Genomic DNA, 15,861 nt, shown 5'->3' with positions numbered 1-15,861 from the left:
ACACTATTTTATGCATGAGACAAAGCAAAATACTGGGCTGGCCTTCTACCTTTGTTCAGTTTCCTTTCTGTGTACACAAAGCAATTTCAAACAGATGATTTGCTTTTCATCTCAAATATTACTTCTGTTCATCCAAGAAGTCCTTCTCCAAATGCACCGTGTATCATTAGGGACCTGCTCCACACTCCAAATGTTTTTTTCATATAATAAATACTTGACATTTAGAAAAAATAGCTTCTAAATTTACACAGTGCAGAGCTCACAGTTTGAGATTACCCTCTAAACACCCTCAAGTGCCAGGCGCATAAATAAATATCTTTGCAAATAGATTCTCATTTATTAGTTTTGCAAGTGTATTTTCATTTCTTGGGGATGGATGATTACTGCAGGAGGAAAGAAACAGCTCCAGTTTAAATTAAATAGGAAGAAAGTGAAGGAGAAAGGCTAATCAAAAATGTTAAATTCTCTCCTTGTTCTTTTGATTTGTTTTCTGTCTTTGTAATTCAAATATCATAATACTGCTGCTATACATCTCATCTGTCTAGTCATGCTTTATGTCATGGCCAACAAAGCTGAAGCAGCAGCAAGAGATACACTGCAGTTTTCAGAGAGTGGAAAAGCTGTCTGTGCAGTTCACACATGGTCTCCATCATACAGAGCATAATCAGGTCTTTAGATGAGGTGTATTTACCCCCTTAACACTAATGGGAGAGGACCAAGCATTGCTGTCCCCATTTTGATGAGGGAGTAACAGATGAGCTTGGCCATAGAGAAATCAAGGGACTGCTCTCTACTCTCTTACAGAGATATTAGAAATAAAAGATCCCTACAAAGGCATCCTCTGAACTGCAAAGTCTTGCCTTATTTCCAGGTGTATGGAAAGAAAAGAAAGAAAAGATTCCTGATGGCCACAAATTAGTTAGCACCCCTTCTTACCATCACAGAAGACCCGACGATGATTCCTGTGCTGCAGAGGCTGGAGTACTGATGCAGTTAACAGTGCCATGCAAAGATATAATCAGTGAGCAAGGCGACCCTTTCATTTACTTTGGCTGTCAGAAAACTAGACCTATTGTTCAAGTTGTCTGTCTGTTGTCAGTGGCAGCATACAGCACTGTGGTGGATGGGATAAAGGGCCTGTTTTCAACAGCCCTCTGCCTTCAAAAGAAGGCTGTATTAGCCCAGATGGTCAGCTTAAGGCAGGCTGTATAGCCAGTCTCCTCTTCTGTACAGGCTGAGCCTTAGCGGTCAAAACCACAAGGGACCAGGGATCCTTAGAAGTGCTCAGAAGCTGAGGGCCTTCAGTTCAGTGACTGTGTTTGTCCATGAAGTCTATGAGTCAGTAGCTGCGATGACCATGATGATTACAGACTTTTGTTTTTGTGTGGATGTGCCAAAACATTGTGTCTTGGTCAAAAGTCATCACTTCAGTGAAATTGAAGTAGTTTGTCATTTTTTTTTCTGGCAAATGGCAGATGAAGCCATGTGGAATAGATTGAGTGTAGAGGTCCTTGTTAGCACAGGATTATGCTCTTGCTACTGCCTAACTCTTTCTGTGAGCATGGATATCTAGATTCAAGGATATGCTGCCCTGTCAAGCTTCATGACATCCTCTTCATTAGTGTTGTATTACACTGAGTACTGGCGATTACTTTCCTCCAATTTTTGTTCTCTCATTAAGATCTAGCCCATGGATCCCAAAGCCCCTCAGACTCACAGTTACTTTATGTCTTGCTAATGAACTTATCCAAGCAAAGTAGTGACAATCCCTAAGTGAAAGCAGTTTTACTTGCACTGCTAGACCGCAGAACTAAGCTAAAACCAATGAGATTAAGCTACTTTTAATATATCTATTCAGGGCTGAGCAACAGTTCAAGTACACAAATCCAGTACTGATTTCAACAGAGCTTTTACATTCTGATTAATTTCTTGTGACTGTGAAAATTGTTCAGAGATCAAATAAACAAAGTTTGCTATGTCTGTTATTTGCAAAGGGACAGATTATGCCAGAGAATCCTTATCAACCTGATCTCATTCTATGCTATCTCTAAGTGATAGTCTGCTACTTAGCTACTGTTCCCCTAGTCATGAAGTGTAATATCCCAGGCGTAATGATCATGCCATAGACAAGTCCACGACTTTCTATGGATAAGGTAAATGGTAGCTCCGTCTGAGGTTGCACTTGTCTTTCACCAACACTGTCCCTTATGGTGGAGCACTGAACTACAGACACCATGGCCCAGCTACTCGTCCCACACTCTCTATAAACCAAGGAATCTATGGCATAATATATCACATCCTAATGTAGGTTACCAAAAATAAGCCAGATTAATTATTCTCCACTTCTCTCCACAGACTATAAAGGGAACTTACAGTGATGACTTTGAACTACAGTGATGACATCTGTATTCAGTTACATGGAGACCACCTTTGGTGCCAAAATGCATCTACTTCAGTTCACTGCTAGACTACACAGCACTGAACTCCTGTGCTGGCCCACATCCCCAACTCTTCTTTTTCTTTTCCCATGGTCTGAGGTCACTTTGCAGTGATCTTCCATCTCAGCTGATCTCTTGCTGTCTGGCTTTTGAAATTAATATCCTCAGCAAATCATTTAGCTCCTGTGGAGCACATACAACACAATCAGTATAATTACTTCATGTCACACCTCAGTTGTCACTTCACTTAAATGGACTGCAAGTAAGATGAACTTGAAAAGTGCTCTAAGTTAATGTTCTCAGAGTTTCTATTTTAGACTCTTCTGAAAGATGTTAAATATATTCAGAAAAAGAGATTTCATCCTAGAAATTATTATCCATATTATAGCAGAGGGAATAGGGCCAACAGAGTTCAGAGCTCTATGATTAACACACTGTTACAAAACTTTCAGTGTAGATAGAGAAAGGGTAGAACAGGAATGATGGAACTGACCTAGTAAGTTTAGGTATTCATGATGGAGAAATTTATACGTGAAGTAGTCACCCTGACTATGAAGTAGCATCCTGTGCTACTTCATAATACAAATCGCCCTACCTTGAATTGGAGACTGGTTGGTGAGATGAGTTACAGGCTATTTCATTCTGCTGCCAAGGACATTACCAAGGCAGCAAACCACTGAGCTCAACTCCTTCCTCTCCTGTAGGTGATTCAGACCCACGGTTCCCAATTGCCTGGCAGGAGTCCTAGGCACCCAGCTGCTGGGGGGGTCTGGTGGGAGTTGGTGGCAGCCAGCAGGCAGGAGCTATGCCTGAGCAGAGAAAATGGGTCTTCAGCCTGCTCCTGGGTTCATGGCAGGTTTTGCACAGTGCACGTTGTTGAAGGCAAAGAATTGTTCTAGAGAGGCAGTTCAAACTGAAAGGTTGTTACTGGGTGTTTTTATGCTGTTAAAACTCCACACATAATACAAGAGTAATTATTGTCCTCACAGAGCAGAATAAAAGCTAAACAAAAAGAAGTCATGTCCCTGCAGGTTTGGAGTTACACAAGCAGCACTGCACTTAGAATTCAATCGAACAGATTGGTTTCCCCATAAAAGTCTCTCAAAATACCTAACAAAGTAATTTTGAAGATGAAAGTTATCCCATTTCTAATATTTATATTTTTTTTCCCAGCACATCCAGCATTTCTTCCTCCATTGAGAGTGGCAGCACATGAGATTCTGCACCAGTTCAGCTTTGTTTACCTGTGCTGTGGAAACCAGACAGCAGCTTAAATTCAGTGCTTGCTGTGCTCTCTCTTTTCTCACTTACATGATAAAAGAGTTTCATCTGCATTTATATACTTAAAAGCTAATACTTTTATTATGGTGTCTCCATTAAGCAGATGGTTTAATCTATCAGTCTGCACAGGCCGTGAAACTTCACCATTCCTATTCGCTATTAATTGGCTCTGGCCACAGAGTGAGGATGAAGCAGACACTTGATACAGGATGGAAGAGACAAGCTAAAACTGAGACATGCATCTCAAGCATCAGACACATCCAGACACCAGAGCATGGGTACCCTGTGATCCTTGAGGAGAAGGTGGTCTCTCTCCCCTCTCTTTTTAAAGAGCTGATGAACCTCCTCAGCCCATGTGGCTGAAGCCATGACCCCAGCTCCCCTCGCCCACTGCCATGGCTGTCAGCTTGTGGAACAGGCTTTGTCTGTTCTTTTCTCCTGGATGAACCCAATGTCCATCTGTTGTATGATCTTCACATGACGCTTTTTGCCTAACAGCATTTTGAGGCAGGAGGAAACCTAACCTGGCCTTGGACAATCTTGTTGCTCCTGGTAAAATTCCTTCTTAAGCCCTTCTAACAGCAACGGCCATGTGTTTCACACAGCAGGAGTGCCATCTTCATGGGAGATGCTCTGCCTCAGGAGAAAGGTTTGTGCTTAGTGAGATCAGAGGTACCACAGCTGTTTGACAAGTATAACTTCAATGCATAACCCTTCTGCTCTCCTCTTGTCCAGACAGCTTTTCCCAGACTCCTCCCCTTCCAAGCAGGGGATGAGGAAAAGCAATGCTTTGTCTGGAGCAGCACTCATCCTGTACCTGGACCAAGCAGCCCTAATCATCAGCCAGTGCTGCTCCTTCAACATTTAGCTGTTTATCAGCTAAATATTTGAGATGCTTAATCTTATTCAAAGACACTTCCTTTCCACAGCAGAAATCACACTTCTGCTTTAGAAACTGCTCTGATTATGAGGACACATTTGCATCTGCATCACTCATATGCAATTCCAGCTGTCAGCACAACAAACAAAAGAAAATCCTTGGTTTTGATCATCTATGAAAGACTCATACTATACGGGAAGAAGGGAGGCCACAGAGATCCAGATCTTAATCTTTGGGCAGAAGTCACTTGTTTGTCCGTGAGGCCAAATAAAACCTTTCAGTTCTAATCCTCTGTTCTGGCTGTAATAAAATTTGGCAATTGCAGTTCAGTCCCTAGAGGGCCCTAAAGGATAATAGTCCACATCATAAAACAGCTGCAAGTACTTGTTTGCCCTGATTGGAGGAGACAGTCAAGTTCTATTTGGAGAAGTCACTGTAAGCAGCACAGAAGCTAGACGGCTGCCTTCTGGACAAGGCTAAACACTTTGAGGGAAAATTTCTCTGAAATTCATCTGTTTGAAACCTGTTCACTGCAAGTATCTGTGTATGTGACCAAAACCTGTACTAAGAAAAAATCCATATGATCCACTAAAACATGTCCAGAGCTCTACTAGATACACATCTACTAGACATGTATCCAGGGTCAGTGTTTGTATGAAAAACTTCTGTATCACTGGTTTACTATTTTCAGTTAATCACTGCTTTCAAAGTATTCAGCTATTTTTAGAGATGTTTTTCTGAATTTAATACCTATTTTTATTGTTTGCTTCTTTTCCTTGTTTGATTTGTCTTCAACAAATAATTCAAAAATTATTTGAAATCATTAAGAGTAACAAAAGAAGACAGTTAACTGTGTGGAACAGAAAAGACTGCAATTACATGAAAGTATTGTTTAAGCAATACATATTTATACATGCACACCTCCCCCATACCTGTTTTAAGCACAGCTTTCTTTTTCCCTTGTACAATTTTAAGGAAGCATCCATACTTCTATTGTCAGTTGCAAGCACTGCTGTAAAGGAATCAGACTAATGCATTTTCTACAGTGCTGTGCCTCAGAAGCCATGTTTCTGATTGTTAAGTCTCAGGAATTCAAAAAAGAAGAAAATAAATCACAATTATGCCTAATAAGTCTTTATTTCCAAACAGAAACTGCAAAAATATTCTATTACAGAACAGGTAACAAGTGCAGAATTCTAAGTACATGTTAAAACAGTGAAACCATTACCTCCTTGACCAAAAAATCATTAGGCACTTAAAACATGAAAACAAAATACAAATTAAATCAGCCGGAACAGATGACTCAACACTACAAATTCATCTTGATTTTCTGTAATAAAGCACACACACGCTTGAGGGGCTTTCCGTGCCTCCTCCTAAATCTTGCGCAGACACTTCTATGTTACACTACACACATTCTACTCAGACAATATCGAGTTCACATCTGAAAACATAAATAAGTTCAGCATTGAGAGAATCTGAGAGAACCTTTTGGGAACAGCAGTAGCAGAGCCTACACTAGCAGCTTCACACAGAGCCTGGCGCATGTGGAGGAGCACAATTATACCAGCTCCAAGGGGGGATAAGCTCTGCTTCCACAATTGAATTGAAAAGAATGGAACCAAGATTAATGCAAGCATTTTAAGAGACAACGAAACCTCTGGGCAAAAGCTATCATGGAAACTTCATGGAAATACATTTCTGGCACATGGAACAGTTTGAAATAAAACCATGCATTTGCCATCATTTAGGAGCAGCCCTGTGTAGGACCTCTCCATTCTCCCACTTTCTCGCTTGCAGGTCTGCAAGTAAATCAGAAGCAGATGTGGCCTCTTAGACCCACCTTAGAAAGGCTCATCTAAGAATCAAATGTCTAAATTACATTTTAGATACATTTTGACAGATGACAAATTTGATACAAAAGTACCCATCAACAAATCATTCAGATGATACCCTTAAAAATGATTTTGGGTTGTATCACTGGTTTTTTAGGTGACATTATGTAACTTCCCCCACAGTTCATTCTGGTAGCATAAAATATGAACATTTTAAATAATTTTAATTAGAATCTAAAAAAAATCAACATAAAGAATATATATGAAGCTACTATATAAAATGTGCATATGAAACATGCTGAAATGGCAGCTGCTGAACTTCTGTTTCACGAGAATTTAAGACTGGGTTTGTACCATAAGCACTTCCAATAAATACACCAAGGAGGTGTTCTTAAGGACTCAGCTCACAGCCAAGCCAAGAGCTGAGAAGCCCAGCAGGTTGTTGAACTACAGACTTGCTGTGAAGAATCTCCTCTTGTCAGGGACTAAAGTGGATAGTGAGGAATTTAAAACCAGCAATACTGTCTTAGACTAGACTCTCCTGTCACAACCATGAGCATGATTCATTCTAATGGCATCTTGCTATGATACCATGAATTCATGGTGGTATCATTAAATACTTCCACCATGCAATTAAGTTTTCTCCCTCACTGGAGAAAGCAGGAATAAAAAAGAAGACAGGGCACAGCAGTACTAGGTGCAGCAACAAACACCAATGTATTGCTGAAGCTCTGTCAGGATTTAGCAAAACACAGATGTGACTCTTTACCTGATGACATGAGGTTGTCACTCCTTGTATTTAACAGCTAGGCTGTTTTAATCCTTAAACCACTATTTGCCAACACCCACCACCAAAGGGCTGTTATTGGTCACACACAGAGGAATGTGAGCTCAGCCAGCTACACATCACAGTATGAAGTTTACTCCTCAGTCTACAGACACCCCAAGCTGCTGTACTCCCATTGCGTTAAGCTCTTGTCATAATGCTTGAACTTGCTGGACACTGAGAGCCTACTGACAGGCTGCTACCCCAGCTGGCCCCAGGGTCATTCCCCGGGTGAGCCCGTATTCCCCTGGTAGGAAGTATTCTGAAATGCTACTTTATGAAAGGAGACCACTAAGTAACTGCAATAGTTCCTTTGTTTAGTGGCATGCTGCAGTTTGTGTCATGCTCTACTAGACCAGTATGATAATTTAGGGCCAATTAAGAAATACTTTATGAAAATCTGGAACAAAGCTTAATAGATCCAAATCTGCCCAGTCATTTGTGCTGTGGCTGAAAGGCCAAAATGATTTTTCCACAGTACCCTGAGAGATCAGCAGCCTTTGGAACTTGTCTGTCCAGAAATGCAGAGAAGGATGATGTTCCTGCCTGAAATGACTGAATTCAAATCAAGAGGGCCAGGCTTTATATGTGTAAATACATATATATATGTATATATGTGTAAATACATATCCCCTGGCTAGCAGACCTAGAGATGAAAGAGATCAGCCGCTGAAGTACCACAAGATGAAGGATTACCTAGCCATGAATATATATATTAACTAACAACTCCTTGTATACAAAGTCTGCTGCTCCAGAGCGTGCAACAAGTGGCTATCAGCTGTCTGAAATAAAGCTCTTTCAGAATAAAGCACTTGCCAGAATATTCTTTGGGCTTGAACTCTCACAGACTCCTATATATATATAAGTGGATGTGTGCTTTGTGGACCTGAGAGTCTCTGGAGAGGCTACTGCACGGATGTTCAGGATCTCACTCCACAGATTTGTCACGTGAGAGTGAATGACAGGACAGAGAAAGATCTCCAGGTCAAATCTAGGGGTTTTAAACCTAGACTGACAAATCAGGCTGTAGCTTCATCATAGTCTGTGCAGGCTTAAGGTCTAAGTGATCAATTAACACAGCCTACTTAACCAATCCAGACACCTGCACTAGATAAAATCAAATAATACATAACAACAGGAATATTTTCCTAGTAACTTGTGGAGGCCACAGAAGGTGCCAGGCAACCTAAATGATTTGGTTTATTTTCCTGCATCACACAGGACAGAGAATTTCACCCTGACTCAAGCATGGCAATATATCAGAAATCTCACTACTGTACAAAGCAAAGAGAATGCAAGTGAGATTAACTGGTTGCAAAACCACCAGACACTGCACAGCTCTGTTCTCTGCAGATACTGTTGGACATGCTGGGATTAGCGGACTGAAAGCATAGGCATGCTGAACAGTGAGCAGGTGTATGCAAGTTTACTGTCAGTGGACTGAGAATATTTACAGACAAAAGGTTTTTTTTTTTTACAGCAATTTCTGAACCTGCTGGTGGTGAACATCTTGTTAAAATAACTGTAATGGGAAAGAGAGAAGAGGGAGCAATCATCAACAGTGTAGGTACATAGAGTTCCTAACTGGTTTCTGTCACCACAGGGAGAGACGGGCTCATGCCCACAAGAGCAGCCACCATGATGTGATTTCCCCTTGCAGGAACTCTTCTCTCCCCAGAGATGAAACCACCTGGACTTGACCAAGGTTTCAGGGGACCATTGGGCCTATCCAAGAGCTGTCAGATAACAAATGACCCCTAAGTATGTCAGTACAGCCCTACCTGCATGATCTCACCACCTCCTTGGCTTTGACTCTGAAATTCCCTTGGCTCTGCTGGCACAAACCAATTTTTCACCATGCCAGTTTTTTTCCAGCTCAGTGTGCCAAAACAACTCAGTGCAGGATCAGACAGGAGCCAAAGACAGCATGAAGGAAGTGGTGCAGTGCAAGAACGAGGAGTGGACTGTGAGCCAGCCATTACAGCTAAAGCCACTGTGGAGATACAGCCCAATTTTAGCACTTCCAGTTATGCAATGTGAATATCTCACCATGCTGTGCCTTCCTTGAGCTGTAAACCGAATCATTTAAAGTATGCTTTACTATGCTGCAAGCATAGCAGCATTTGATTCATAGCCATACAAACTCCCTAACAAACACTAAACAGGACTACATAACGCCCTATGGAGGGAAGAGAAATAACCAGCTTGAGGCAGCACTATGTCCTAAAGGAAGATACAAGATTAAAGATTCAGAGGAGAAAAAACGAATAAAAGCAGCCAAGGAGGTTTTAATCTAACGATGCTGTAAAGCAGTCATGTGCAAGGACACTGCCAGCCTCTGCAAAGGTACACTGGAACTATTAGCATGTTGTCAATGTTTCTATCTTTAGAAAACTATTTAATCTCAATATTCTTTCCACAGCATGTGACAGATTGGAGGCCCACAAACCCTAAAATTATTATTCCTCCTGTGAAGCAGAGGGAACTGAAAGGCTCTTCCTAACTTTTGGTCATGAATCCTTCATGAAAGCTGCACTTGGCTGAGTCTTGCAAGTGTCATAAACATTCAAGATCCATTTACTCATCATTAACTTGGCACAGATGTAAAATCAATGAAAAATCATAGATGTGAAATAAAGAATTTATTTAGGTACCTGGAAAAAGACTCTTTCCCACAGTGAGTGTACTTCACTAAGTCTTGATCAATGTCACTATAACCTGTCACACAGAAACACCACTATTAGGTTGCCTGGTCTGTGCACAAATTAACACGACCTAGCCACCAAGCACACAGCAGAAATAGCTGTAATAAAGCCCAGTACAAGGTCTGCACTCCTGTGGAGTGTGGATGCAACTAGCATCTAATTGGAACTTCATGTCTGGAACAAGGCCCGAGAAAGCTACATTAAAAACAGGTTCTTAATTTAAAGTCTAATAGAGCATATTTTAAGTTTATGAGGAATTAAGAGTATTTGTGGGAAAGGGTAGGAAATGTTAACAATTCCTCCATGCATTTCTTGTTAGCCTTGTGCACCACACAAATCACTGAGAGCTCTGAGAGCACAGAGATTCAGGTCTTCAGGTCAATGACAAGTTTAAATAGCACTAAAAAGTCATAGTGTCTGTCCATGCTACAGAGCTTTCCATTTGCTCTCTTGTGAGTGCTACATCACACTCCTTCAATTAAGACCTCTTTCTGTTAAGGAAACTAGATTAGTTTTCTCCTTTAGCTAAATCTCTTTTTAAATGTACTCCAACAATCTTTCCAGTAACTAGCACATGTATGTTATAAATAACATGGATGCACAGAAATGGTCCAGACACACAACGACTTCATGATGTGTCATGCTACGCCATATACATTTATTCACTGAGATAATGGAATACGCTCAAAACTAACAAATGGTATTGGAAGAAGTTGCTTCTCCATTGCAAATATATTTTATTTTCTCCTCTCTCCAACTTCTGCTTACACACAAACAGGTTTTGCCACTTCAGCCACTGAGTAGCCCATTGAATTTAATCTGAGCAACGAATGCTACCCTTTTCATCATCTCTACGTGCACACAAAGCACTTGCTATTGTTCTGGATACAACAAAGGATCCTCAGTCTCTAAAAGATGTACGAATTTTTCCAAATCAAACCATGTAGCTTCCACACAGCCATCTCATTGCACTGTGCTAGACTGGAACAAGTCACAGTCCTTGCCTAGATAGAGGTGCATCTTTGTCTCTCTGGATAAAATAGGACATGGTTCTCCTCAACCTGTTTGCAGCACCCAAAGAACAACTATGTCGCATTGCACAGCTTCCAGCTACCAACAATCTGGGATAGCCTATATGACTGATAGGTATCCTGTGGTAGAGGAGGAGATCTTCTGGGAGCATATTTATTTTTGATCCACAACTAGGACTTGCAGTAGGCAATCACCCCTAATCACTCACAACATAGATGCAGGGTTTTGCAGCAGCCAGCTCTCTGCACATGAGCAGCAGATGTCTATGGCCAGAAACTGCCACAGATTTCACTGCTGGTGAAGATAAAATGTGGACGTGTGGTGCTGGAACCATAACAGATCACAGTAAATCAAACCCTTGTGCTCGCCTCTTTCAGTCACCAGCTGGTAACACAGATGTATTCATCGACTTTGTTTTCGTTAAAAGCCCTACTGATATTCAGAGGTCCACTCATGTATTAGCAGTGTCATTCAATGCCCCAAAGCACCATCTACTTTTTAAAAACCTTATTTTAAAATATTTACTTTATTGCTGGTGTTTACAGCCAGGAATTACGGACACTTCTTACGTAGGAGTAGTTTTGGATTCTGATATCATTACCTTGGAAATGGATCATGATGCTGAATGTGTCTCAACTAAGACACCTGCACCCATACTGATTGATTCTAAAACTTTCAGGACTATTTATGTTATTATAAAACTGCTGCAAGTTAAGATTGAAAATATTACAACATAGAAATGCTCTTATGAAGTATCAGTTTAAAACATTTTTAACCTTATTTTATAAGGTTTGATTCATTTAAGTAGGATTTTCGTTTTGCAGATATAATCCTCAATGAGTGGAATATTCAATGCTCTTTAAAACAGTTGATTGGGGAATTAATGCTACAGTGGCAAAATGAGTTTTAGTAAACAAAATAGCTGACAGTATCTGTAAAAAGGAGAAGAAAGACACTGTATTTGAACTGATCTTTCAAAAGGCTCTCAGAAAAGCTACTGAAACGGAGGTTACAGTAGCTGGTATCACACTTTTTTATTTGGTTGGGGTTGTTTTTTTCTGCAGGAAAACGTATCAGCAATAACATACAAGCAGCCACAGCTAGGGCAACAACTGCTCATGGTAGCTCCTGTAAATGTTAATGTGATTCTTTCCACTGGGCTGATATTTCACTTTCCCTAGTCACAGGATGTTGCTCCCCGGGTATTCTTGGACCATCTGGAAACTTAAAGCACAAGAACTGCATGGGTTTTAAATTCAGGGACTGTAGGGTCTGTTCTCATATGTTCTGGTATAGAAGAAGAACTTGGGGTCAACTGTAAAAGCAACATTCTTCTAATAATGCTTAATGCAGTTTCCCTATCTGCAGTCACATATTGGTCAGAGCTACGGTTGGTGAAAAAGCAATAGAAGAAATGATAGGTTTGGTACCTATCATTTTTCTAATGAATGGTCCATCTCATATGTCAGCCAAGATACAGAGCTGGGATTGCAGGAACGTGTGCAAAGTCATGTCCTACCAAGACTCCGGGGGTTGCAGCATGGAACCTAGTTCATTGTTCTTATTTGCAGCTGAACTGGACCTTAGAAACACAAGCAAGAAGATGGATTTAAAAGCAATTATACAGCTGTGGTCCTTCAAATGCTTGTTCACAAATTAACATCACCCATATGAGTGATCCCCTTAAAGCCACAGCATTATCTATTTCCCACAAAATGAAAACCCATAAACAACTTGACTATCTCCAACCTGGGTGATTTTTAAATCTATGCACCCTGGAACAAACTAAGAATGACATGGCTCAGAATTAATTACTCCACTGTAGCTCTTCTCTTCCCATCACCTTTCTCATGTAGGCAAATGTTAGTGTTTATAGGATCAAGTTCTTAATTGAAAATTTCCACTACCAACTCATGCAGCTACTGTACAGAGACTATTGCCTGTATTACATGATACTGACAAAACCACAGATCTCATGTCAAAATATTTTAATGATCCTTTAAGAAGCAGAACATGTTGAAGGTCACATATTGCCACCATCCTGAGATTGTGCTTTGGTGCAGTTAAACCAACAGGCAGGAGTTTCAAAATTTCCCAAGCAAATGTTATTTCGTATTTAAAAAAAATGATTACTTGAAATTCAGAAATGTAGCAGTCACTGTGTGAAAAAAAAATCACTGTTTTCTCCCCAAGTGTAAAATGTTTCTCTATTGTAATAATGCAGCTTAATGCTCACAAAACCACATCAGCTCAAATCCAACACTGAACTGCTGAGATACACATAAATTGTCTCCTTAGGATCATCACCCTGGAATTAAAAGGGTAAAATATGCTATTGATATTTCTTGTACACCAGCAAAATAGCTTATTATACTCAAAATAAACTAAGAGCTTAGTCTTTTCTATGTGCCTTTCATCTTCTGCATCTGCTTTTTCATCCTTATTTCAGACTGGGAGTCTGTGACATTTATTATACAGCACCACAGACTCACAGAATTCTCCTGGGTAAACTGGACTGCTAGTGCCTGATTTAACTTTCTTTAGAAAGTCCGCTCTTTCTAAAGAAGGACTCCTTCATTAGAAACCCCCCTGTTCACACTTACCCCTTAAGACTTCCTAAAATAGCCAAGGCTGAGTCTAACCAATATCTTCATGGGACACATCCACTGCTAATCTATGGATATGTTTTAAATTCATTACTTTATTTTGAAATAGCTAGCGATTGAAATTATTCCATTTCTTCAACAGGCTAGTTCTGCTGTGGAAAACCAAACCAAAACCAAACCCTTCTAGATCTCTAAAGACTGTTTTATTTGATTAAAAAATAAATATAAATTCAAATTTGCTTTAATCTATATTTTTCTATTCTGGTGGATTGTAACTAAATCACACACAACTTGTTGCATTACTGACATTATTCTTCACACTTAAAATTAGTGGCAAAAGTACATGCTTAAAAGCTATACTGCATGGGCACTAAAGAAGAAGACCTTTCATTCAATGTTGCATACATCTAATAATTTCCTGCTGGATAATATTTGCCCAAGTCAAGGACAGGCTGAAATCTGGCTGCCTGACAGGAACCCAGAGGTGTCCTTATTTTTAAAATGTGGTATCATTTTTCTCAAGGTAATTAAAAATTAACTGTGGGGCAGTTCATGTTTCTCCAGCTACACTGAGGCATCAGAAACATGAAAGAACTTCAGCAGAACTTAAGCTCATGTTGGTATCCTACTGTTATAATAGATGGGTTATTTATAACAATTATATTTATAAATGGGTTATTTCTAACAGTATTTATTACTTATTTGGATTGCAGCTACTTTCAAGATTAAAAAAGATAACATGCTGATAGAGTTTGGAACAAAATTATTCTCTTTGATGTTAATTCCTGAGGAATTAAGCAGGAAGCGCCCTGATTTACAGGATGCTGCCATGCTAACTCCAGCTTGTGTGGAGGGCTTCACTGCTGCTGTGTCAGAAATAGATGGCTTTTAATCATCTGGTTGGAATTAAAAAGCCCAGACCCAATTTTTACTTTCCAGATAAGATACACTCGCGCTCAGTCGAAGGTTCAGCAGTTCTCACTCCTTTAACCACCAGCACACCTCTGCTCAACCTCCCCTCCTGCAGTCCTTTTGCTTGGACAATTGAACACTAGTCTCTCTCCCATGCTCACTGAATCTCAGTTTCATTCTTCCTTTCCATGTTTGTTTTTTCTCTGTTGACTGACTCCTTTGAGCAGCTGCTTAATGTTACTGTGCTGTATGTCAAAACAATACATACTCATCTCCCCTGCTGTCTCTTTGTAGCAAACAGAAAACTTGGTGTATTCTTGGTCAGAAAAACCTGCACTTTAACCAGGCTTCTGGGCAATCCAATTTTTGCCAGTTGGATTAATTTATCATCTGACAATTTGTGTAATCAGATTTTTCTATCTATTTTTAAATATGAGTCAGGCCATATCCCCTCCTTGAATGTATGTTTACTTGAAGCTAATGACATGCCCTTCAGGCTTATCAGGTTAAACCAATGCTCAAACAAGACTTCCTTCAGCTGCAGGGCCATAGCAAAACTGATTTGGTAATGTAATAAAAAATAATAAAGATCGTTATTTTAATTACATTTTAAGATTCTGCTGATGTCTCACTTTCCATGTTACCATCTGTGATAGGTACGCATTTACTTTAGTGGAGGAGATATGTACATGCCTGTTGAGCGTTAACTGTAGAGGGGCAGAAGCTGATATGAAGGCAAATGGAGTTCCCATGTTGTTCAGCACCATCTCTACTGGACTCTCATCCAAAAGTTCATCTTTACAATGGCAAAGATGGTGCTTAGGAGCAATACTACCAAAATGATTCACTGGGATACAGTTACGCTCTCCCTGCAATGTTCCAGAACGTGCTACCTGCTTGCAATATAGGTCCTTGCAGCAAAGCAGCTTCCTTCACTTTTTATTTCTAGCACCAAACGTTCATGTTTTACTAATGGGTCTGCCTGAGACTTCTGTGGGCACCCAGTGGTGTAAGGAATCTTCTTCAGCTACCCAGTAACAGGGAAGAGCACAAAGCAGAGTGAAGAACATAAAAGGGATATTGAAAAGAGCAAGGAGATTGTTCAATTTTTGGAAAAGGTCATCTTCAGTAAAATATACTCATTATAGAATTTCAATTATCTCTAATAGCTGATAATAGTAGCAGAATGGTAGCTCATACTGAAAGCATTTAATTCCTTTGGTTTTAAAGGACTCACTTTTCTTTGTATAAATGTAAATCAGGGCAGCACATCTTACCCTTCTGGTGGTTTTTTCTTTTGCAAATCTGGCAACAGAAGTGATTTTCAGTCTGTCAAGCATGGACAA

The 15,861-nt window shown here is 40.1% G+C and overlaps 1 protein-coding gene across 2 annotated transcripts in view; it reads right to left on the bottom strand.

Moving 5' to 3' along the window:
- Positions 1-4,251: 4,251 nt before the first annotated feature.
- Positions 4,252-15,861, bottom strand: part of ST8SIA6 (ST8 alpha-N-acetyl-neuraminide alpha-2,8-sialyltransferase 6) — a 47,021-nt gene continuing 35,411 nt past the window's right edge. Inside the window, exon 9 of one of the 2 annotated variants that reach the window (XM_034067684.1) lies at positions 4,252-4,352. The gene's annotated coding sequence lies outside the window, so the exon portion shown is untranslated. Of the gene's footprint in view, positions 4,353-12,467; positions 12,580-15,861 lie in introns of those variants that run through there. The other variant, XM_034067679.1, reaches the window with a different exon arrangement.

This window comes from Melopsittacus undulatus, chromosome 1 (genome assembly GCF_012275295.1).
Source record: "Melopsittacus undulatus isolate bMelUnd1 chromosome 1, bMelUnd1.mat.Z, whole genome shotgun sequence".
Classification (NCBI taxonomy): domain Eukaryota; kingdom Metazoa; phylum Chordata; class Aves; order Psittaciformes; family Psittaculidae; genus Melopsittacus; species Melopsittacus undulatus.
This window is presented reverse-complemented; position numbering and strand designations above follow the sequence as displayed.